General features: G+C 47.1%; 1 protein-coding gene across 1 annotated transcript in view; it reads left to right on the top strand.

Annotated features, from left to right (window-relative positions):
- Window positions 1-22,541, top strand: part of LOC126548415 (nose resistant to fluoxetine protein 6-like) — a 181,675-nt gene that overhangs the window by 7,116 nt on the left and 152,018 nt on the right. The gene's annotated exons all lie outside the window — the stretch shown is intronic.

Raw genomic sequence — 22,541 nt, 5'->3', positions numbered from 1 at the left:
ACGTTAAACGACTGTCCGTGTGTCAAAATTTAACTACCGTGTTGAGCCGAACGAGCCGGCATCTCCAGTCGTAATAATTTGGGACCTTTGCGTTCAGTCTGCGGTATGCGGCAGCTCTGCTGTTCGGCGCGGACAAAGCAAGAGAGAGTGAGAGAACGGTGCGAGACAAGTGAATTTAAAAAGAAAAGCTACAATGGCGGAAGAAAAGGCAACGTGAAAAGCGGCTCTCGCGCCCGCAGAATAATGGAAGCTTTTTATATACCAAGTGGTTAAGGAGGAACTCCTTGGTGCGGTCGGCCGCGCTGCGGCGCTAACTAGTGCACGTGTCTATATAGGAGCGGCATGCCTCTAGTTTTGATTCCCAGAGAGCCGAAGGGACGCTTGTTTGCCAGCGCTCGAAGGGTGTAGGCTCGTGCCGTGTTGAGTGCTTCATTGGTCGGTTGCTTCGTCTGTCAACCGGTGTGTATAGATCAATCGAATGATGCACAAACAAACATTCAGTGGCTATTTAGTGGTAAATGCGAGATAAATAAACTTTATTGGAGGCGTAAATTACTCGTTGAGACCCTGGCAGAGGAGCTAGCGCGGAAGTCATGTGGCCGCGACGCGGTTAGCCCACTCTGCCAACATGACTTCGCATTCTGCGTCATCCGTTTTGATCGCACACTCCCAGGCATCGAGCGTGGGGGCTTGCCGAAGAATCGATTCTCTCCCGGGATCAGGCCACGACTTTACGGCGGGTATACAGACTCGATCCGTGCTAAGCTCCAAAAGGTTGGCTGAAATTTCCAAGAAAGAATCCAAACTAAAGTGCAGGCGCTGCGAAGCACTAACCGCAGGCCAAGATCATGTACTTTGGGTGTGCCCATCCAACCCCCCGCGTTAAATGCGTGAGAAATGCGTAAGCGTTACGTCGCACCTCATTGATGTCCCGGATCCGTGACCTATAAAGCGTGTTCGCCACGCTGCAAAGTCTTTATCGGGAGCTTACACGACGCACGTCTTGCCTCTTCAAGGAGCGAAGTGCAACTGACGGTGGTCCGGCAGAGCACCGTTATATAGCTCACGTTGTAGTTCGGCCTCCTCCTCAAGAGGAAGCTTTAGTTCGGGTGCTCCTATCAAAATACATGTAGAAGGCGAAGTCGTTTTTCTCGGCAACCACTGCACCAAGTCTGACGAGGTTTGTTGCATTTAAAAGAAAAGCTTAAATTCTAGTGACTGTTGGTTTCGAATTTTTCATTTAGATCGTCCATTCTTTATTGAAAATTGGCAAAAATCGAAAATTTTCAGAAAATGAAACTATCAAGTTTAAAACTCTGTAACTCAACAATGAAAATGATATCACAATTCTGTGAATTGCACCTACAGTACACCCACAGCGGACAAAATTGATATGTTACACATGAAGCTCAAAAACATTAGTATTATGGAAATACGGCTTTTGCAGAACCATTGTACACAACGTAACCAATTCCCGCAAGATACAAACTGACACACCAAATTTATCCGCTTTGACTGTTATAGTAGATTCCGTTTGCAGAACCGCGATATCTGTTCTTGATGCAGAGCTGTTAGTTATGTAAACATCGTGCTTCTATTTTTTTTTCGAAATTTCGAATTTTTCAAAATATTTTAAACAAACTTCAGGCCCTAAATCCAAATTCCACTTCCAACAGACACTAGAATTCAACTTTATATGTCAAATGCAACAAATTTCATTAAGAGGGATCCAGGGGTTATCTCACAAAAGCGTTCTTGCGTTTTACATGCATCTGAATAGACCGCGTCGGAGTTGGGCCCGAGCTAAAGCTTCCTCTTAAACAATTTGTCGAGGGATCAAATACATGAGCAATAGCTGCATTGCCATTTCCAAAGATGCTGCAAACGAATTCTTGAACGCTACGCACTGTCAAAACAAGTAAAACAAGTAAACAAGGCTTTGGCTCGGTCTTTGATCGTCTTTACAACTTTCACGTCCTTCTTTGAACCGTTTGCTCCAACTTTTCACAGAGGCCAATGAAATGCAATGTTCTAGGTACACGGCAGCCATACGTACCTTCATAATACCTTCAGCTGTCAAAAACCTCATGGCATCACGCTGCTAAACTTCTAGAGCGTCCATTATGTCACGCAACCATGTTCAACCCAGTGTATGAGAGCATTACAGAACATTTATCCTCACACCTGCCTGTCACTTTTGTAAATTAGAGATGCCTGTGTGCTACGCGCATGTTTCGCAGATACTGAACCGAACCATTATTGCGCGGGGTGGGTAGACTCACTTTTATTTGACTCGCCCTCGTACATTAGAAATGCTAAGATACAATGGAATATATAAATGCTAAGATACAGATTGATAAAGGGCAAAAAGGTGTCACTGGAAACAAAGTTCGCTGCACGCGTATACACAAAACCTCGCAAGAAGATATTCAAATATACGTATAAGTCTCCAATAAATCTACGTATCTAAGAAAAAGTCACGGTATATAATGGATTAAATAAGGCAAATAAACACGTTGCGCAATCACAGATTCACGGAATCCTAGATCCCGCCCCCATTCCATCCACTCCCCCCGATATATCACCCGCGACGGAAGGCGGCGCGCTTCCTCCCCGCTTTTCTCCTTTGCACGCATAAGACTGAGCCACCATCGTCGGCCCATCCATGCCACCCTCCCCCCTTACGCTTTCCCTCGCACATACAGCATGCGGCGCACGGTCCCTATGTTATCGCCATTGGACTATATGCGGAAGGTGAGGGCGACGGCGACGGTAGGAATGCGCCGGTAGTGTCCGCATAATTGCTATCGCAATAATATAATAAGAGTATCCGGCAAGTGAAGCGTCCCGTGGCCCATTGCTTTCCTTTCCACAAAAGAAGTAACAAAATCGAACTTTCACCATGCGACAATTCTCTGCGCCACAACAATGTCTTTTTCCCCCTTTTTGTGGGGCGGGGGCACCGAAATGAAAAAAAAAGAAAAACGCAAAGTATCTTGGCCACAATCGAATGCCTACTTTGGGCCCCTAATGTGGCTACCGAAGGAATATCGAAGAAAACGTAAAATGTTTGGTCCACCGAGAACCATACGCATACCGCTCGGTATCCTACACCGGCTAGACAAGACTTTCCGGAGACATTGCTCTCAAGCGAACGCGGTGCAATCCGTCGAGTCCCCACAGTGAGGGCCGCGAGCGACCATTGTTTCTTTTTCTGTTCCGCTAGCCAGAAAGCGTCCAAAACTCTGCTAGGCTAAAATAGGTCGGGGCAACACGAGAAAAACGCATGCGCTCTGGCTGGCTCTGGCAGCCCGCGGGTCGGGTAGCGAGAAAAAAAAATTGAAGAGGCTCAATGTGTCCTCGTGAATAAAAGTCAAAGTTGAAAAAATAAATAAGAATGTAGCTACCTTTGCTGGCTTTAGTGTCTTGACATGGATGCTTTAGAGTAGGTGAAAAAAAATGTTTATATTTTTATGTGTGAGATGGCGGCACAAATGAACCACCAAAACGCTTCGCCTCATCGGACCTCGCTGCGTGCTTTGTCAACTTGTCTGATAGTGCGTTGATTTGGCTTGCCTAGTTGTATGTTCCGATGCACCACTTTAGAAAAGTCAATACACCTTTGGCGTCAAATGTTTATAACAGCATTAAACCAACAAAGTTCCGCAAATGAAAATCGAAAGTACAACTTTGGAAATGCCAATGCACCTTTCACATCAAAAGTTTATGAGAACGTTATACCCATAAAGTTTCGGAATTGACATCCATGCGCTCCGTAGATTCCGCGGCCTCCGCGAGATGCTGCGGCGAGCCCGTTCGCAATGAAAACGCCCTCGAAACTTTGTGCTCGGATGGGGCTGCTTGCGTTATGTGACTTCCGGTGCATGGATGTTGTCGAGAAATCACGCCCGAGTTCGCAATGTTAGCAGTGAAATGTTTTTTCGAGCGTGAAAAAGGCATTCTAGACAAAATGCAGAATGATTTCCCGCGCCGGGGGTTGCTTTGGTCGGCGGTGCATGGACAGCACGAAAAAATTTCGGGGGGGGGGGGGGGCTGAAGCCTCATAAGCCCCCCCCCTGGCTACGCCCCTGAAATATATATATATATATATATATATATATATATATATATATATATATATATATATATACACGCAGGCTGTCCCGGCTAACTTTAGCCAGAGTTCAAAAATACGCAAATGCCGCGTATAGCTGCACAGAACCAAGGTAATGTTGTTTGCCGTCGCTTAAAGATGCTCAAATGATTTTTTTCACTCTACCTAATTAGATAATTAGGCTTAATTATTTAGGTAATCAACTTTTCAAATATTGTGATTAGATTATAACTGTCAATGAGAAAATTGGAGAGCAACATGAAAAACTCCCGATACAGCTTTCTGTTGTTCAATACGCGCTAGTAGCCCGCACTTGCGCGCAAAATTGCCGCGTGACTGGCTGCTCGAGACACTTCGCGTGTATTTGTGGGCTTCTTTCACGCTCGGAAAGACACTTTTATGAAGCACGTATTGAGAATCAGAAAGCTGTATCGGGAGTTTATCATGTTTCTCTACAATTTTCTCATTGACACTTTTGATCTGATTATAATATTTGAGAAGTTGATAAATCAATTAAGACTATTTATCTGATTAGGCGGAATGAAAAAAATAATTCGAGTACCTCCAAGTGACAGCAAACAATATTTATAGCATATTTTTAAGCTTTGTATAAAGTTATAGCTGGGACCGCGTATATATATATATATATATATAATGTTCTGAAGGAGAGCACGCCCCACATGTGGGAGGAGGCGGTTCACAGCGCTTATAGGTCTGAGTAACATTCGTATGAGAAGGCAAAGCCGTTCAAAAATTAAACTATCGTGTACATCGTCGATCACACCTCATATATAGAGTGTCCCACGTAACTTGAGCCAAGCAAGAGCCTCAAGCTTGAGCCTTAAGAAGTCTGTTCGCGGTTTTGTATGGACACCGGTGAAACGTAGTTCCCTTTTTTTTTTCTTTGTGTAGCGTGGCCTCGCGATCTTTTTTTTTTTGTCATTGAGTTCCTTCGTTCGCATTGTGGTGGCGCGATTTTTTGCCGGCGTTCTGACCAAGGCGGGTTCAGCGCTTATAGCGAGCCGCAGTGCCGGCCGCGTCGCCGCTGTTACGTTTCGCCTACAACGCGCGGTAATGCCGGCGCGGATGCAACGGACGCCGGGGCTTTGTTCAAAGCGGCGGACATTTTGGCCCGTCCGACGACGCCGCAACGCCTACCCGCCAAGCGTGTCCAGGCGTGTTTCAGTGCCACGTGTCTTCGTGTGTGCGTGTGTGTGTGTGTGCCCTCGCTTGTCAAAGCGCGGTAGCCGGGGAGCGGAGTTCCCCGAATGAGGAGCCTGGACGTCTCTCGGCTCAACTGTTCGCGCCGTCGTGTGGGTGAGGGTTGGCAATGCGTCACTACACTCGGTTCAGCAGGTCTCTCGGCCCGACAGTTCGCGCCGTCGTGGGCTCCTGCTGCGCCGTCCCGTGACCTTCATCCCGTGACCTTCCCTCCTTCCCTTTTGGACCGCGACGCCGGGAGTATAAGAGCAGCTGCCCCCGGACGCCAGAGGAGAGGCTCCGATTTGTACTGTTGAGTTACGTGCTCTCCCGTCTCTCCACTCCGGTCGACCTGACCGGCCGCTCTTTTGCTATGTTAGAATAAACAAGTTGTTCTGTTACCAGTCTTCTCATGCTTTGCCGGGACCTTCGGATGCTTCCACTGCCCCAGGCCGCCAGGCCAACGCTACCCTTGGGGCTTGCGACCCATTGGCAATAACGGGCGTCAGCACCGAGACCCCAACAACTCGTGCCAGCGGTACGATTCCAACACCGCGCGTAATCGGGCGCACCGCGTAGCGCACTCGAGGGGCACCGAGCCTTGCGCCGCAAGAAGCACGGCAGTGGCCAAGTTGACGAAGGACAGGTTTATTTTGTCTCCATCGAACACCTAGCACTGTACAAACGCCTAGCTAGTCGCTGGCGGCAGAGGAAGCAAAGGTTCCCCCGCGCCATGGGCAAAAACGCAGCATGGGCGCCGCTAGCTCCTTGCTGCGAGAGCGCGCGGCCCTCTCACTCGGCGTTAGTCTCCAATGGCGAAGTACGACCACGCACGAGCACTTCATGCTTAGTCAGCTCCGGGATAACATCCTGTGCTTCTCCATTTTAGCAGAAAAAAAAAAATCCCCATATAGCGAGCGACCCTCAAAAGCGGCGTTAACCGGGACCAGCCCATAAACGGCCCGCTCGGCCGCGCACAAAAGGACCATGCTTGAAAAACAGCATACATGAAGCACTGCCACAAATGGCGCCAAGAAATCTCAAGTTTCGAAGACACATTGAAGCTGGAGGCGGCAGCACGAAGATTCGCTCGCCGTTGCTGCGGCTCTTCATCACGCGCAGCGTTCTGTGAGTGAGCGATTGCCTATGCGCGCGTGACACCATGCTTTTAGTTTAGCTTGCGAGCGAATGTTTGCTGCAGTTTATACAGTCGATAACTTTACTAACCTTACTTCGTACAGCTGTCTAATTATTTTCTTTCGCTATCAACGCTTCGCATTTTGGGCGAAACTGCGACTTGGTCAGGGAAAGGGGAAGCGAAGGGCGTGCAGCAAGAGACCGCGTTCAGGTCTGGTGCGCGTTTTTGAATTGTGCTGTGTTCGCGCTTTCTTGTGATATAGTGTCAGTGCATTTTGTGAAATGCCGATATTGTCAATAACTCAAAAGGGAATATGTATATGGCGAGAAATTAATACATTGAACGACGGAGTTATTTCCATTAAGCTCGGTTTCAGTAAAATAATATTCATTTGGGTCAACGTACGTTAACGAGTAAGTAGCATGCGCAAACTGTTTTTTTTTTATTCACGTACCCTAAAGGCACTTCCGGCCATTACACAGATGGGGTTGGGGGGGGGGGGGGGGGGCTGATGGCATACACCGTAGTGGTGTATACCATAAGTTTTGTCTTCGGGTTAGCTCGATGTAAGCGACGTCTGATAAATCCGAGTGTTTTGGATGCTTTGGTAGTTATTGCGTCAATGTGGGTATTCCATGTTAGGCCGGCAGACAGGTGCACGCCTGAGTACTTTAATGAAGGAGCGTGTTCAATGGACATTGCGTTAATCACGTAGTGATTCCGTGGGGGGTTAGTAGCAGTCGTAAAAGTTATAACTTTGGTTTTGGAAGCGTTAAAGGGGTTGGGACACCAAATTTTGAGGCTATAAAAAGTATGTTGTAGGCTGCTTCCGTATGCAAGGACACCCACAACGAGGTATTGAACGCTGCAAACATTTCGAAATAATTTTAATTCAGCTCCAAAAGGTCACTAAAAGCTCCTTCTCGTTCTCGAGGCCCATCGCTAGCGCGGCAGTTATGACGTCACAGCGGAGGAACGAAAATTTTGATGTCATAGCACACTAGCACAAAAACGTGACGTAGGATGAGTAGCGATGAAATGCCGATTACGGAGCCTGCTGAGCCGAGCGACCGAGCATAGCCTCCACTATGACCGAGCTGCGGGCATATAGAAATCCTTTCTTATTGCAAAGAAGGGATAAGGCGTGCAGACACGGACACAGGAGGAGAGAAGTGGACAACACGAAGGCCGCACGGCGTCCCGCGAACGGCAAACTGCGTGCGGCGAGTTGCCGTGCCGGTAATGTGGACGGGCCTTTACACGTTGAGTGTAACACTAGCTGGCCGACTCCGAAAGGGACCAGGATATGCGGCGTTCCTGTTGTCCGCTTCTCTCCTCTTGTGTCCGTGTCTGAACGCGATCGCCCCTTAATTTGCATTATGAATTCTAACCAACTAGCTCAGCTTCCTGTCATTCTAAAAATCCTTTCTCTATGCTACAGGCTTCTAGAACACTGTAACCGAGCTACCCCTGGCTAACCGAGACATGCACAGCGCTGTCGCGGAGAGCAGTTGACGTAGCATCTGCCAGTCGCATAGTTCGGCAGCTCGGAGCGGTCTCTCGTTCGCTTGGCCTTTCTCAATGGGAAGGCCCGTCCACGTTACCGGCATGGAAACTCGCCGCACGCCGTTCGCGGGCCCCCGTGCGACGGTGGTTTTGCTCGCGAACGACGAAATTTCCTTGCCGTAGAGAGAACGGGCCCGGGACCCGTTTGTGCGGCAGCCGTACGGCGAAGCGGCCAATCAGCGACCGAGGAGTAGTCACTCTGGCACCGACGGCAGCCTCACCGCCCCTGATCGTTCGGCGTCGCCGATATCGTCGCTATAGGCCTTTTCCGGTTCACTTCAAAGCTAAAGCTTACGGCGCTTCGGAATGAATCACCGACTCTCACAAGCCGCAATATTTTCTTACCGTTGTTGTCGCTCTTCGCAATAATTATAATAATCGCGACATTCACTCCGAATCGCCAGTTGTTTACCTCTGCTGGCAGAGCACGCGTATGCGCGAGCAGACGACACAGCATAGTTTTACGTCACTATTTTTGTGACCCACGTGACCAAGCCGTGCTGCGTTTCCTCTCCTATGACGTCATAGCATCACCCGGAGTCCAGAAACCGAAACCGAAATCGCTCGGTGTAATAATGCTATTATTAAATTATTTATCGAGTATATATGAATCCCGCGGTGTGTAGCGTGCTTCCTGAAGCAGTACTCAACGCTTGAATTGAAGAACGCATGAACGAAAATTTTCATGTCTCCACCCCTTTAATCTTCATTTGCCATTGATCACACCAAGTGGCAATGCTGTCAAGGTCCTTTTGTAAAGCGGCGTTGTCGTCGCGGTTAGCAATCTGTCTATAAATGACGCAGTCGTCTGCAAACAAGTGTGTCGTAGATGTCAGGTTGTAAATAATGTCGTTAATGTAGATGAGGAAGAGTATCGGCCCAAGTACTGAGCCTTGCATGAGGTACCCCCGATTTAACTTGGATCAATGATGACGACCAATCATTCACAGTAACGAATTGATTACGGTTACGTAAAAAAACTAGTTATCTAGTTAATAATGTTTATGTTTGTTAAGGCGGTCATGTTTCATTATCAGACGACTGTGAGGAACCTTATCAAACGCTTTAGCAAAATCGATAAATATGGCATCAGTTAGTGTGGATACATGAACAGCATGATGGAGATCGGTAAATAATTGGAATAATTGTGCTTCACATGAACGACCACGTTGGAAACCATGGTGGTTATAAAAAAAATAATTGTGCTCAGTTAAACACTTTATTATTGCGGATGATATGATGCCTTCTAGTAATTTGCAAGGTATAATGGGTAAGGAAATGGGCCTGTAATCTGAAAGCACGGAAGGACCGCCTGATTTCAATATCGGAGTCACGCGAGCTCCAGTTTTCAGGCACACATCCTGTGTCAATAGATTGTTGAAATATAGCTGCCAAATAAAATGAGTGACATAACCGGCTTGGTAATTTTAATTAATTTGAGGCATATACCGTCTCGGCCAAATGATGAGTTATTTTTGAGACGTTCAAAGCTAATTCGATTCCTTCATATGGGATCACGATGTAATTCATAGTGGCGTTAATGGAGTCAAATTTTATAACAGCAGAAATGGGCTCCTTTTCATTGAAAACGGAATCAAAGAATAAGTTTAACTCTTCTGCAGCCTCCGATGGAGACAAAATCTCAGTCTTTAGTTAAATGAACGGAATTTACAGAGGAAATTCTAGGATTAACCACTTTCCAAAATTTGTAGTATTGTTTGTTAGCAAAGCATGCACATCGCCATTAAAAAAATTTGCCTTTAGCTATTGATATTTCTTTATTACATAAACTTGCTTGCTTTCTATAATTTTCCCAATCGCCATCAGAGCCTGAGAACGTTGCTTTTGAATACAAGCGCTTTTTGTTGTTGATGCACCGCTTTACGTGTGAAGTTAACCACGGACGGTGACTGGAAGACGTGGAAGACGCGCTAGCTTGACTGTTTTTTCACCGATGACGAGAATTTGGCGAGTCATTGGTAGCCTTTCTGGTGATTCTCGTCCTAGTAAGCCTTTCGAAGCGCTGGCACTGCGTAAGTAGAAACCTCTCGCGTGCTTTGCAGAGGAATTTGCAGATGCATTTGTACGTGCAAGTTTAGGAATTCATCCATGTGCTCTGCTTGCAACATCTACGTCTGTTATGGACGCCCCGTTCACACTTCGAGAGCTACAGACAGCACTCAGCAGCCTGCGGCGTCGATGTGCACCAGGTCCTAACGGCATTACCAACCAGATGATGCAGAACCTACCTCTAGAACACCGGAAGATGCTCCTAAGCTATCTCAATCGAGTATGGGAGACTGGCAACGTTCCTCCCTCAAGTAGGGTGGCTTGTGTTGTCCCAGTGCTGAAGCCCGGCAAAGAAATGACAGACTTGGCCTCGTATCGTCCTGTATCACTGACGTCGTGTGTGGCTAAGCTCATGGAGAAGCTGGCAAGTAAGCGTTTATCATGTTGGCTCGAAGATAGAAGGGCTCTGCCAACATGCATGACTGGATTCCGCACAGGTTTAAGCGCGCAAGATAGCGTCTTGGACTTGATAAGCCACATTGAACATCAGATAGCTTTCGGCCTCTCAACACTAGCTATTTTCCTAGACGTATCAAAGGCTTATGATAGCGTCCTTCAGAGCTCAATACTAAATAGCTTGCAGGCTATAGGCGTACAGGGCTATCTTCTGCGATTCATTCACTCATTTATCAGTGATCGTAAAATTCAAGTGCGGTTAGGAAGTACCATAAGCACCGAAAGGGCGGTATCGCGAGGTGTACCTCAGGGAAGGGTTCTTTCCCCGACGCTGTTTAATGATGTAATGGCTGGTCTTCCCGCTGAAGTGCAAAAACATTGCAGGCATATCCTTATGTCGATATATGCGGACGACATTTGTATTTGGTTAATTGGATATCAACACAAGCGTTTAGCTCTGATAGCTCGACAGGTATTACTTTCAGTTCAAAATTACCTTCAAGGTGTTGGGTTGACTCTCTCGGTGGAAAAATCTGGCTTCATCATGTTTCCAGGTAGAGGAAGACGGGAAGCGCGGCTGAAGATAGACCTTGATCAATCTTGCCTTCGTCACTTGAAGCACAAGCGCTTTTTGGGCGTCATTATTGACTACCGTCTACAGTGGCGACGAGCTATGGACTCTATTGTGACATCACTATCTCCGCGTCTCAATGTGATCCGTAGAGTTGCAAGTGAGCAATGGGGAAATCACCCTTCTTCAATGATCAGGCTGCACGATGCACTAGTGACGAGTCGAATAATGTACCAGCTCCCTTTCATTTCCCCCTCACTATCACAGCTGGAACGGCTTGAGGTTTTGCACAGAAAGGGCCTAAGGAGGGCTCTTGGCGTTCCGCAGACTGCTCCTAACAATGCAATACTATATGAGTCTCTATCGAGACCTCTTAGCCTAGTCGCTTCACAAAGGTTATTGATGCAAATTGGCCGCCTCAAACAAACGATAGCCGGGCGAGCCCTGCTACAGAGCCTTCGAAAGAGATTTGAGTCCCGAGCATACTTGGCCCTTAATACTCTTGGTTACCTGGGTCTTGACGCTAGAGGTCGAACTAAGAGGTTGAAACCACCTTGGTCTTTCGCGAGCCTCGATTGTTCGTTGACAATTCCTCATGTTCGCGCTAAGCGAAGTTCTCCTTTGGCGGCAACGCGTTCGCTCGTACTGGAATATCTTGAGACTGAATATGCACGTCATCTTCAAATTTTTACTGATGGCTCTGTGGACAAGGTCAGAGGATCTAGTGCAGCTGCTTTTCACATTCCCTCTTTGAAGTATGATTGGTAGGTTCGCTTCACTGCAGTTGTGTCCTCCACAACGGCCGAAAGCGTTACCATTGAGGCAGCTCTAAAGAAGCTACGGTTTTGTACGCCTCAACCTGTTATCATTCTTACAGATTCAAAATCCGCCCATCAAAGGTTAGAGCACGGGTTCCCTACTGATGCTTTATGTCTAAGCTTCCTACGCTCGGTGCACAATCTCCATATCAAAGGCTTCCCCATACGGTTCTAATAGGTGCTCTCGCACATAGGTATCATAGGCAACGAGATGACGGACAGCCTCGCCCATAGAGCGGTCTGGGAATCCATTGAGAAAAGTGCCTCAAAAGGACAAGAGACTCTTCAGAGAAGCGGGTGTCGTGCCACTTCAGTTCTTTGTGGAGTTCACCTCACAAGCCATGTGTGACCAACGGCCTCAAAAGAAACCAAGCCACATTACTGCTCCGCAATCCCTCGGGCTCTGCTCGTACCCCTGCGTGGATGTATAAGACTGGCCTGGCGTTGTCTCCATTATGTTCAACGTGCGGTGTGTGCGGTGACATAGAACATTACCTTATGTGCTGTACTCTGTATAACGCGGAAAGGAGTGTGTTATTCGGGTCCCTCAAGAAGACAGGAATTCCGCACAGTTCTCTTCAGGACATTGTTTTCCCGCGCGGGAACCAATTAGGTAGGAAGGAGGTTTCTCGCCTTCTTCTAAATTACCTGCAGGACACGGATTTGGCCTCCACATGGTGACCTTAGGAGTGACTATGTGTAGTTGTGTAGTGTAGTGTCGCTACGGTGGAGCAATTGCCGGCCGCAACTGCAAGGCTAATCCCACCAGTAGCCTACAGCCACTCAACTCAACTCAACTCAACGAAGACGTGATTGTGATTTTAGGAATGTGTTGATGTTTTAGTTGTAAGAGCTTCTCGTGAACCATTCGCCAGTTTTCGTTAGTACTTCGATTATAGAAGCTGGAAAAAAAATATCTGAGGAAGAGGACAAGTCGGTTAAAAGGTGCTCCACGTCCGCCCGTTTGTATTCGTATAGTAATTTTTTTTCTGGCTTTTCGACTTTTATCATGGCTTCGCAGTGCAAAACATTATGCTCACTAATGCATTCCAGTACATGAACGCACATATTCTGCAGCTCGGTAGTAAGCACTAAAGGAAGTACAGAACTTCCGCGTGTTGGGAGAGAAACCATTTGCGTCCAGTTGAACAATGAAACTGTATCAAGGAATGCCGTACACTCATTTATTCTTGTACCGCCCACAGGTGTGCATGTCCGCCAGTCTATTTCAGGATAATTGAAATCCCCGGCTAATATTATTGCTACTTTTGGATGTCTGTACTGAAAAAAAAAACTACGTGAATCGTTGAAATTATTGACAAATTCAGTAGAATCATTTGACGGACGACAGCACAGCACGAGGATACAAGGTGCGCTTGGTGACAATTACAATCCAATCCAAATACAATTGTATACAATCCATACAAATGAGCGTTCAAAAAGATATAGCTGAAATTTTTTTGCAACCGTAGCTGCAAATATTGGCATTTCAGGGCCTAAAATGGAGGTATTTTGGGTAGCTGGGTATTTTTTTGGCTTCAAGTAAAGTGCTTGGAGTGGAGAAGGGCAGGTGAGCAGCACACACAAAGAGCTGTTTGTACGTGCTGCAACCTATATAAGAACGGTATGTTGTTTTGTACGAGTATGTGCTGAAAACAAGTTTTCGCTCAATGACAAAAGGAATGGCTGTTTGGTACATGTTCGCATCTACGTATACTGTAAGCAAAGTATATATGGTCATACGTATGGAGCAGATAATTCCTTCAATGCAGGAAGGTTCTGTACAATTTTAGCCTCTTTATTTCAATACTTCACACAAGCTAAGGAACGCACACTTGGAGATAAGTGGCTTCCTTGTACCCATTTAGAGGTGGTCTCTGATAGAGGATTACTGTTAATTAGTAGCGATTAAGAAAAAATATGAAACTAAAGTTATGCAAAATAAACGCACATGTTCGAGTACACGCGAAGCGAAGCGGTAAATTAAATACTTTACAAGTAACGGCGGTACACACAATCGTGTTTGATTTCATTCTATGCAGCGTTCAACCTGATAAAAGGATTATGTGGTTCCACTGTAAATATAAAACATTAAGTACATGCATTTTTTTTTTCGTTTTACGCACGTTTATGCACTACACCACGCACAAGCTATGGCGAACTATAAACACTAAATCAGGTAGGTACAGTGTGAGACGTCTGTGTAACGATGTTATGAGGGCGAAGGTGATGTAAGGCGTTTGTCGAAGGAATAATAGTGATGGCAGGTTCATCTGCAGGAAGTTACAGCGCACATATTGCAACATGTCTGAATTATGTTTCACTTGTGCCGCAGTATATCACATACCCGTTCTGGAGGATTGACTAAAAAGTGGGCCATGGGCACATACTGAATGATTAAATCGAATATAAATAAACCAAAGAATCTGCTGAATATATAATGCGCTGTTCCATTAACAAATCAGTGTGCTCCAGATGTACCCGAGTCGGCATTATATGTTCAGGTTTTATGCAGGAACTTAATTATTTATTACGAGAATGGAGATGCACGCGCTCGTCCTACTTTGTCAGTCGGCATACACGAGAAATATAAGTCAGTTTGATGGCACTGGCATTCGGCGCATATATAACCTTCGTATATACAGGGTGTTCGAACTATCATGCACCAAGATTTAAAAATATGCAAATGCCACATAGCTGAACAGAACCAAGGTAATATGTGTTCTTTGTCGTCGCTTGGAGATGCTCAGATTATGTTTTGCCTTCCGCCTAATGCATAATTATTCTTAATGAATTAATCAACGCCTCAAATATTACAATTAGATGAAAAGTGTCAATGAAAAAAATTGTAGAGCAACATGAAAAAGTCCCGATTCAGCTTTCTGTTGCTCAATGCGTCCTATAGAAAAGTTTTTTTTTTGTTTGTTTTCGAGCGGGAAAGAAGCCCGCAAATACACGTAAAATTGCCGCGCGACTGGCCGCTCGAGGCACTTTGCGTATATCGCGGGCTTCTTTCACGCTCGGAAAAGCACTTTTATATGTAGCACGCATTGGGCAACAGAAAGCTTTATCAGGAGTTTTTCATGTTTCTCAACAATTTTCTCTCTGACACTTTTCGTCCAATTATATTTCAGAAGTTGATTAATTACTTAAGACTAACCATGTAATTAGGCGGCATGCAAAAAAAAAGACTTTTTAGTGATTTTAGGCAATTCTCTCAATATTGACCTTGACAGTGTTGTCACTAATGTTCTTAACTCCTCCTCTGACGGGCAAGATTCGACTTTCACCCATGAATTGACTAAGGACCACCACATCCACTTTCTAGACCTTAATATGCAGTTCACCGATGCCCTCGTTTGTTGGTCGAATAATGCAAGGTCTAACAAAAGTATATATTACCTTACAAGAGTGCGCATTCGAAACTTGTGAAACGAGGCATCATCACGCCTAGTTGCCTTTCTGCTCTACAGAAATCTTGTGCACACGCAGCATCGTCCAATTTCACATGCCAGATTGAGCGTCTGCTGTCTGCTGGCTACCCGCACCACTTAATTCGCAGCACATCCGAAAGCCTGCGTCAAAAACTAGACTCTCCAGAAAGGAAAGAGCAACGCTTGGGCCGAAAACCACCTTTTGTCGTGCCATATTTGCATTGTCCATCCCATAATATTAAGAAAGTTGCCAGAAGATATGGGATTCGCGCCGTCTTTACAGCGCCTTGCAAACTTAAGAAAGTTGGCCAACGTTACTGACCAAAGCAAAAAAGGAGTATAGCTCATGCAAGAAGAACCATCCGAGCAAGTTGACTAAATGCATCTCTAATGTGATATACGAGATACCTCTGTCGTGCACCTGGTACCGCATAGGTCGAACTGGCCGCTGTTTCAATGAGCGTCCACAGGAACACAAGCGCTCCATGCGCACCGGCACGGGCAGTAATCTCCTTCTAAAATGCGGCTGTTATGCGACGGGAAAAACAGAAGAGGTGAGCGCTCAGAAGTTGAACACTGTGTCCATTGCACAACCACACTGTATCAATGAATGTGCTGTTTACACGCCAACATCAATCTATGTATGCAGGACACACCACTGTCGCCCGCCGGACATATATTGACAGAAAACCACTTCCAGTGGTGCCTCGTTCATATGTGTCTTGTTCATATGACAAGTATCCATGCTCCCTACAAATTTAAAGAACTATTTGTAGATGCATAAACCAACTAACTACCTAGCCAACTACCCTAGCAGCTCCCACGGTTCCATATTTATGTGCATACGTGCAATTTGGAACCACGATGTTAGAACCATTCAGAAATAGTACTACATAGTGCTACGTACCGCGTTAAGTCACGCTCCGTTAGCTTTGCACTGCTTTCTAGCATAAATCAGTTATAGTTTTGTCCATCCAGTTCACCTAAGTCATGGCCGATGCCTCGGCCCTCGATGTAGCGCATGACTTGATGTGGTATTCATTTATTGCACGGCTGTCCCCCTGGGACGGAGGAAGCTTAAAAGCAGCGAAGAAGAAACTAGGAATAGACAAGAATCAGATGTATGCGTTAAGAGACAAAGCCGGCAATATCATTACTAATATGGATGAGATAGTTCAAGTGGCTGAGGAGTTCTATAGAGATTTATACAGTACTAGTGGCACCCACGACTATAATCGAAGAGATAATAGTCTAGAGGAACTTGAAATCCCACAAATAACGCCGGAAGAAGTAAAGAAAGCCTTGGGAGGTACGCAAAGGGGGAAGGCATCTGGGGAGGATCAGGTAACAGCAGATTTGTTGAAGGATGGTGGGCAGATTGTTCTAGAAAAACTGGCCACCCTGTATACGCAATGCCTCATGACTTCGAGCGTACCGGAATCTTGGAAGAACGCTAACATAATCCTAATCCATAAGAAAGGGGTCGTCAAAGACTTGAAAAATTATAGACCGATCAGCTTACTGTCCGTTGCCTACAAAGTATTTACTAAGGTAATCGCAAATAGAATCAGGAACACCTTAGTCTTCTGTCAACCAAAGGACCAGGTCCGTAAAGGCTACTCAACAATAGACTATATTCACACAGTCAATCAGGTGATAGAGAAATGTGCGGAATATAACCAATCCTTATATATAGATTTCATTGATTACGAGAAAGTGTTTGATTCAGTCGAAACCTCAGCAGTCATGGAGGCGTTACGGAATCAGGGTGTAGACGAGTCGTATGTAAAAATACTGAAAGCTATCTATAGCGGCTCCACAGCAACCGTAGTCCTCCATAAAGAAAGCAACAAAATCCCAATAAAGAAAGGCGTCAGGCAGGGAGATACGATCTCTCCAATGCTATTCACAGCGTGTTTACAGGAGGTATTCAGAGACCTGGATTGGGAAGAATCGGGGATAAGGGTTAATGGAGAATACCTTAGTAACTTGCGATTCGCTGATGATATTGCCTTGCTTAGTAACTCAGGGGACCAATTGTATGCATGCTCGCTGACCTGGAGAGGCAAAGCAGAAGGGTGGGTCTAAACATTAATCTGCACAAAACTAATGTTAAACAGTCTTGGAAGACAACAGCAGTTTACGATAGGTAGCGAGGCACTGGAAGTAGTAAGGGAATACATCTAATTAGGACAGGTAGTGACCGCGGATGCGGATTATGAGACTAAAATAGTCAGAAGAATAAGAATGGGCTGGGGTGCGTTTGGCAGGCATTCTCAGATCATGAACAGCAGATTGCCATTATCCCTCAAGAGAAAAGTGTATAACAGCTGTGTCTTACCAGCTCTCACGTACGGGGCAGAAGCATGGAGGCTTACGAAAAGGGTTCTACTTAAATTGAGGACGACGGAACGAGCTATGGAAAGAAGAATGATGGGTGTAACGTTATAACGTTAAGGGATAAGAAAAGAGCAGATTGGGTGAGGGAACAAACGCGAGTTAATGACATCTTAGTTGAAATCAAGAAAAAGAAATTGGTATAGGCAGGACATGTAATGAGGAGGGAAGATAACCGATGGTCATTAAGGGTTACGGACTGGATTCCAAGGGAAGGGAGGCGTAGCAGGGGGCGGCAGAAAGTTAGGTGGGCGGATGAGATTAAGAAGTTTGCAGGGACAACATGGCCACAATTAGTACATGACCGGGGTAGTTGGAGAAGTATGGTAGAGGCCTTTGCCCTGCACCGGGCGTAACCAGGCTGCTGCTGCTGATGATGATGTCGCCCTGCGCGAAGGGTACGAACCATGTCTGACTGATGACACCTCTAGGTGACAGACTCGTTTGACGTAGCTATTTAGGAGGCATAACATTCCTGATTCGATAGCGACTGTGACTGGGGCAGCGAGACGCGCCAGTAAGCAGATGCATGTATGCCTGTGCGTACGTGGCTCGTGGTTTTCGATTAAGTGACTCGAACCGCACCGCCATACTTTCCTTCCCTACTCGTTTTGAGTGCTGTTTAAGCTTGTTGTACCTAGCCGCTCTCACGGTCGCCTGCTGCTTACGTACGGTTTGGAATCGCGATGTTAGAATCATTTGGAAATAGTGCTACATAGTGCTACCTACTGTGTTAAGTCGCGCTTTGTTAGTTTTGCGCTTCGTTAGTTTTACGCTGGAGCCGCCCGCCGGACCACCCGCCTGCCGCACGCAAGCGGTCGTGCGAAAAACTGCACATGTCGCACACTGGTGCTCAAATTTTGGTTTACACTGATGTGCACTCAGTCTAAACCTAAATTTGTGCACCAGTATAAGACAGACAGACAGACAGACAGACAGACAGACAGACAGACAGACAGACAGACAGACAGACAGACAGACAGACAGACAGACAGACAGACAGACAGACAGACAGACAGACAGACAGACAGACAGACAGACAGACAGACAGACAGACAGACAGACAGACAGACAGACAGACAGACAGACAGACAGACAGACAGACAGACAGACAGACAGACAGACAGACAGACAGACAGACAGACAGACAGACAGACAGACAGACAGACAGACAGACAGACAGACAGACAGACAGACAGACAGACAGACAGACAGACAGACAGACAGACAGACAGACAGACAGACAGACAGACAGACAGACAGACAGACAGACAGACAGACAGACAGACAGACAGACAGACAGACAGACAGACAGACAGACAGACAGACAGACAGACAGACAGACAGACAGACAGACAGACAGACAGACAGACAGACAGACAGACAGACAGACAGACAGACAGACAGACAGACAGACAGACAGACAGACAGACAGACAGACAGACAGACAGACAGACAGACAGACAGACAGACAGACAGACAGACAGACAGACAGACAGACAGACAGACAGACAGACAGACAGACAGACAGACAGACAGACAGACAGACAGACAGACAGACAGACAGACAGACAGACAGACAGACAGACAGACAGACAGACAGACAGACAGACAGACAGACAGACAGACAGACAGACAGACAGACAGACAGACAGACAGACAGACAGACAGACAGACAGACAGACAGACAGACAGACAGACAGACAGACAGACAGACAGACAGACAGACAGACAGACAGACAGACAGACAGACAGACAGACAGACAGACAGACAGACAGACAGACAGACAGACAGACAGACAGACAGACAGACAGACAGACAGACAGACAGACAGACAGACAGACAGACAGACAGACAGACAGACAGACAGACAGACAGACAGACAGACAGACAGACAGACAGACAGACAGACAGACAGACAGACAGACAGACAGACAGACAGACAGACAGACAGACAGACAGACAGACAGACAGACAGACAGACAGACAGACAGACAGACAGACAGACAGACAGACAGACAGACAGACAGACAGACAGACAGACAGACAGACAGACAGACAGACAGACAGACAGACAGACAGACAGACAGACAGACAGACAGACAGACAGACAGACAGACAGACAGACAGACAGACAGACAGACAGACAGACAGACAGACAGACAGACAGACAGACAGACAGACAGACAGACGGTGTCACTGCAGTCGGGACAACAAGGGTCCACATCCGTGTACTTCCTACTGAGGAATCCCCACGACGGATGAAACCCCGTCTGCAACATTCTAAGAGTAGCTGACTGACCTCTACTGAGCTTCGGGTGAGGCAGAGGATAAACTCTCCGACCAAGATGGTAATGTTTAGTAATTTCATTAAATATGAGGAGCGGATCATTCCGCTGAGTACCTTCCTGGCCCTCCGGAGCCTCCAGAGCGTCGCGGCGCCTGAGTTCTTGCGCACGGTCGTGGGCCAGCTCGTTGAGTTTTGGGAAGCCCTCGAGAACGTTCGTCCCCAATGTGTGCGGTGAACCACGTGATATAATGAGAACCGGCGCAAGCCCTTTTCTCTAGAATAGAGGCCGCTTCTCGAGCGAGGTTACCCGATTCGAAAGCTCTGATTGCGTCTCTCGAGTCAGTGTAAATGTAGGAACGCGCTGTGTAACACAAGGCGAGCGTAAGCGCAATTTGCTCTGCTATGCTCGCGGTGGTCGCTTTGACCGAGGCCGAGGAGCGACGCACCCCCCACCCGTTAACAACCGACAACGCGAATACTCTCCTGTTCCCGTACTGCGCCACATCGACAAAGACCGCGGAGTCTCCATCATCTCTAACTTTCTTCAATATGGCTCGTGCACGGGCTTTACGTCTACCCTCGTTATGCTGTGGATGTACATTTCGCGGGAAGGGCCTCACCAGGTAGGTCGCCCTAATTTCTCGTGTCAATGTTATGCGCCGGTCCTCCATTAACCTAGGAGCCATGCCAACCTCGTCGAGAATTCGCCTGTCAGATTTGGTCGACAATAGCCTAACCACCTGGGCAGTAACCTGTGCCTCTGTGATCTCGTCTATGCTATTGTGCATCCGGAGTTGATCTAGCCTGTCGGAGCTCGTGGCAATAGGCAAGGCTAGCACTCTCTTGATGCTCTTGCGCATGAGGGCATTTAACTTGGTCTTTTCCGTTTTGGTCTATACTAGAGCTGACGCCACATAGTTAATATGGCTTATGAGAAACGCGTTGTACATCCGAAGGAGGTTGTCTTCACCTAACCCCTTCGTTCGGTTGGATACCCTAGCGATTAACCGCAACATATTCTCCGTCTTGGCTGTAACGTGGGTAATTGTTCTGGCATTACAGCCCCTCGCGTCTATGAGCAGGCCTAGGATCTTAACTGAGTCGACAGTAGGAATTTTCTGCCCATTATTCGCGTATAATACTACGGGTAGCTGGTTGAGGGGTGTCAGAGCCCTAATCCCTTGCCTTGCGGGTCTGTAAAGTAACAGCTCCGACTTACTCGTTGACAGCTTGAGACCCGTGTCTGCGAGGTAAGCCTCCGTCTCATCCAAGGCCGCTTGTAGAGCTTGCTGCATTTCCGCTAGGGAGCCCCCTGGGCACCAGATCGTCATGTCATCTCCGTAAAGTGCGTGACTTATGCCCTGGAGGCCGCCCAGCCTGTCTGAAAGACTCTTCATGACTATATTGAAGAGCAGTGGCGAGATGACTGATCCCTGAGGGGTACCCCGAGCTCCTAATCCGTACACGCTCGACCGAATCTGCACCAATAGTAGCAGTTATATTCATGAGAAAGGACCTGACAAAGGCCTGGGATTTGACTCCCAGGCCTATCCCGGCCGTGGCCTGCAGAATGTATCGATGTAACACTGGGTCGAACGCCTTAGTGAGATCCAGGGCGAGAATCCCTCTCAAGTCCCGGGTGCCGCTATCAAAGATTTGCTTCCTTAGCATTAGCATAACATCATGCGTCGATAGGCCGGGCCGAAAACCAACCATATTATGTGGGGAGATGTCTCTGCTCTCTATGTACCCGGAAACCCTGTTCAAACTAGCGTACTCCGCTACCTTGCCTATGCACGAGGTTAGTCATATTGGCCTCATGTTGTCCAAATGAAGGGGCTTTCCTGGTTTAGGGATGAGTGTCACCATAGCCGGCCTCCACCCGTCAGGCACCTGTCCTGTCTCCCATACCCTGTTTACCTCCTTAGTAGTTCCACTGCCTTATCCTCCAGGTTTAATAATAGCCTGTTAGAAACTTTATCAGGACCCGGAGCCGATCTGCTGTTTAAATTGTAGAGCACCGCCCTGAACTCCGATTCTGGGAAGGGCGCGTCCAGCTCCTCTACCGTCGTGCACTCGATCTGCGGATAATCCTCTTCCTGCGTGGGCCCTATGGGGAGGTATCTATCCGCGACCGCATTCAAAAGTGACTGGTCAGTACCTCCCTCCTGTTTGTGCCGGTGTATGACTTTACTAAGTGTTTGCTTTTGATTCCGCTTAGTCTGCGCGTCACCCAGGAGGTGCTTGATGAGGTTCCACTGTCCTCCTGAGCGCATGGACCCGTCTACTTCCGCGCAGATCTCGTCCCATTGTAGCCTATTGAGCTCCGCGCAATATCTCTCGATTTCTCGTAGGGTAGCCAACCGGGCTCAGTCCTGGTACACCCTCCCTACCTTTCCTTTATCATTTGCTCTCTCTCTCTCTCTCTCTCTCTCTCGATTTCTCTATTAAGCTTCGCAACCTTTTTCCTCAGCCTGCGATTTAACCTTTGTGTTTTCTACCTCATCACAATTGACGATTTGGCCTCCAACAGGTGCGCTAGGTAC

This window comes from Dermacentor andersoni, chromosome 1, assembly GCF_023375885.2.
Source record: "Dermacentor andersoni chromosome 1, qqDerAnde1_hic_scaffold, whole genome shotgun sequence".
Classification (NCBI taxonomy): Eukaryota; Metazoa; Arthropoda; class Arachnida; order Ixodida; family Ixodidae; genus Dermacentor; species Dermacentor andersoni.
The sequence above is the reverse complement of the archived record's forward strand: the minus strand, read 5'-3'. Positions and strand labels throughout refer to the sequence as shown.